This window comes from Zingiber officinale, chromosome 10B (assembly GCF_018446385.1).
Source record: "Zingiber officinale cultivar Zhangliang chromosome 10B, Zo_v1.1, whole genome shotgun sequence".
In the NCBI taxonomy this organism is placed as follows: domain Eukaryota; kingdom Viridiplantae; phylum Streptophyta; class Magnoliopsida; order Zingiberales; family Zingiberaceae; genus Zingiber; species Zingiber officinale.
This window is the reverse complement of record NC_056005.1, coordinates 39,734,482-39,738,260: the sequence shown is the minus strand read 5'-3', so window position 1 is coordinate 39,738,260 and position 3,779 is coordinate 39,734,482. Positions and strand designations below refer to the sequence as shown.

General features: G+C 44.0%; 1 long non-coding RNA gene across 1 annotated transcript; it reads right to left on the bottom strand.

Moving 5' to 3' along the window:
• Nucleotides 1-1,751: 1,751 nt before the first annotated feature.
• On the bottom strand, nt 1,752-2,549 carry LOC122030316. Its single transcript, XR_006125391.1, has 3 exons — nt 2,452-2,549; nt 2,279-2,369; nt 1,752-1,813 (listed from the first exon to the last, which is right to left on the bottom strand). It is a non-coding gene; the product is annotated as an uncharacterized LOC122030316 (long non-coding RNA).
• Between the last annotated feature and the right edge of the window lie 1,230 nt (nt 2,550-3,779).

Here is a 3,779-nt window from a genome sequence, read left to right as displayed (position 1 = left end):
ATCGTATGTCTAGGAAGATATGGCTTCGACCTGGTGCATTTGGCCAAGTGGAACTGACCGAAGCTACCCTTAAATGGATCCTAACTAGTTAGACCAAGGTTTAGTATTAAGTTCAGTGGGTATGTCACGCCCCGGGGAAGTACCTCCCAAAAAATTTCGGCAGCATCTCCCCTGTACCAGTGACAATCGGAAACATCCGTACAAACAAAATACGTCAGCCACATGCGGCTGGAATATTTATGCACAAAAGAAACACAACCACGCAGTTAAATATCTAGCCCACACGGCTATATCGAAAACACAGCGGAAGAGCGAATAAGAAACCCACGAATGCGAAAGTCCACAAAATACCACAGGTATAAGTCCACAATACATGTATCGAACATAGTTCGTTTTCACAACTCTAAATCCAACAAAGTCGAAGTGTAGGAAAAGAGAAACAAAACCAAAAAAGGGTCTCCGGATATGACATGGGAAGGGGGACCGGCCAGCAGCATACTCCAAGCATGTCCATATCATCTACCTACTGCCTGAAACCGACATAATATAAACGGGGTAGTGAGTACAGGGAACTCAGCGGGTACAGACAGGATAAAGCATGGTCTACATAATGAGATAGGAATCAAAGAATACAGTCTCCATAAGTAAAGAATAAGAATATGCTATCATAACATAACTCATCTATCTATATCTGATAAAATAACTGTGCATGAACATACCTGACATAATAAATGCATATAACGTAAATGTACATACCCGAAAAGAACCAACACCCTGATACCATGATCCGTAAACCCACCGAGTCAATAACAAACTCCCGACACCTGTGCAATACATATACGACTGCAAATATATGTAAAGTAAATGACATGTATGCAGCATGGCATCCATATGCAGCATACATAGCTCAGACAAATGCAACAATACACAATCACATGCAACTAATATCTAGTAAGCATGTATGCAAAAGTATCCCCACAGATGCACCGTGCATCATATGCAAAAGTGCATGCATGCTCCATGGTCACCCCCGCCACCTCTCTAGACACCACGACCCCTGTATGGCCGAGAGGCTTGGGTCTGTGACGACTGTACTACCCTCCAGCCCACAATAGAGTGGTCGAGGCGGACAGTCCGCTAGTAGCAATCTAACTACATAGCATCAGGGTCCCTGACTGCTCACAACGCCGGATCTCACTAAACCTCGTGACCGGGTGGCACAACAGGACAAGCGGCGACTGCTCCAGCTACCACTACCCATGAGTGGCCGAAGGTGCGCGCTAAACCAAACCAACTGATGACTCTCTCAACCACAAGGGAGACAACGGTCATCATATGCAATGAATGATGAACATGATATATATATATATAATCATCATCCATGCCACAACCTCAAACCTCATAAACACCTCCAATACCCATAATAGATGTAACTACGCATACCACTACGCAAATGGAATGTTAATTATGTACACCCCATAACACGTACCAATCACAACCTAGACAGGTATAGATCACAAATATCCAATACGGTCATCCCTACAACACTCTACATGTGTATAACCAATTGAGTCACAGATAACTAGAATAGAGACTGTAAAGAATCAATCCAGATCATATCATAGATCAAGCAAAAGTGACAAGCAGGAAAGCAACCAATAATCTGATTTAAGGAATGCAACCTACTTATCCAAATATAACCATGCTTTTAAAGTTCAAAGAACTAAATAGAAATTAAGGAAGAAATACCCGCCTCGATATATCCCGCAATCAACAGAACCACCACGTCACGCAACTCGTCCAGATCAAGGTCCTGTGTCACACATACAGTTTATGTAACATACATTTACATACACTACACATAAATGAATCACCTATAAATAAATAGCCAATTCTAGAGTAATAGCTAACCATGATTTCTACTCCTTCCCATTACCTTCCAATAAGAAACTAACCTCAACATCATGATCCTGACTTCAGATTTAGGTTTATCTACATCTACAACCTCTAATTAACCAGCATAACAACTTTCACATCACTGTTAACCAATTCCGATTAGCAACCCACAACATTCCTAGCAAAACAGTACGCCCAACAACTTCAACAACTGAACCAACCAACTTACAACCTTTGTTGATTCCAACATTGATCTAAATCAAGGAATACACAAAAATCCACTAGATAACACCCTCTACAACCATAGACCGATCAAGAGAACAGAACAGTGAGAATTCACTAAGAATATGTGAACAACACAATAACCAATCGATCTCCTTACCTCTGCTTCTTCTATCACCGGAGATGATCACAACTCTAGTGGAGGAATCAATCCAATCCAGCTGTGGTGGCCGGAATCACCACAAAAACCTCTGTTCTCAGAAACAAAACCACTCGAATCAATACCAGAAGAAGGATCGGAACCCAAATTTATGACAGAAACCTACCCCTTACCTCCAATATCCCGATTAGGGCTCGATCTTGTTCTTGCTAACGAACAGAGAAGAGATCGGAACCCTAATTCACAACCAAAACCTCACAGTAAACAAAACTCACCTCACGGATTGGATCAAGAGAGGAGATCAACAATTCATTCTCTGTTCCTCCTCAATCATAGCTGGTGGATTGCAGAACACCACAGCAAGACCCCCCTGCTGGAAATTCATCCCACTCGACCGCGGCCTTAATCAGCAACCACGAAGAAGGGATCCAAGATCTGACCTAGGATCGCCGACCAATAGAGAGAAAGAGAGCCGAATCAGGGAAGAAACTCGAAGCTAAGGCACAAATCCAAGAAATAGAGGGAATAAGGTTCGGATTACTTACCCTTGAAACCCTAATTGCCCCTTCACGCCGACGATCGGTGGATCGACCCGATCCAATGGCGTCGATCGGAGAAGAAAAGTCGACAGAATCGGCTGAGGAAGAAAGAAATCGGAGAATGAAGGAGACCGAAGGCTCGACAAGTTTCCCTCCTCCTCGCTCCAAGACCGATCTGTGCCGGCGACGATCGACACAAGAAACTCCCGAATCCGAGACCCCTCGGTCGAAGAAGACCCGGAGTCCACCGGTTCCGTCGTGCTCCAGCAAGCTCCGGCGACGAGCTCCTCCGGCGACGAGCTCCTCCGGCGATGTCGACGATCGCTACAGGTCCGTCCGCGAGAGAGAGACAGCGAGAGGAGTCGGGGAGATCGATGAAGAAGGCTCGGGTGATCGGTGTTGGGTTTGGGGGAAACGGCGTTTTGGGAAGGGAATAAAAGGAAAAGAAAAGGATTTATAATTAAAAATATTTCCTCACTTAAACGGGTATCCCAAACAGGCTTGGTCCGAACCCGCCGATCGATCCCCTCAAAACCTTCCGTACGAGCTCCGAAAAATTCCCAGAAAATTTCCAAAAATTCCGGAAAAATTCTATAAGACTATTTCCTAAATAACCTTATTATTTATTTATTTATTATTATTTATATTTTTTTTTCCGATATCTCACATTCTCCCCTACTAATAAAATTTGGTCCCCAAATTTCGCTATAACCAACAGCAACCACTAGAATATAACCCAACAGTATAAATGCTGATAGAACTCTAGCCCACATACCTCAAGTAAACAGATGAGGGTATCGAGCTCGGATCGTATCCTCCAGCTCCCAAGTAGCCTTCTCGTCAGAATGATGCTGCCATCCGACTTTAACCAGTCGGACTGTCTTGTTCCGCAACTGACGCTCCCTATGGTCCAGAATCCGTACCGGAACCTCCTCGTAAGTAACGTCAGGCTAAATAGGAAC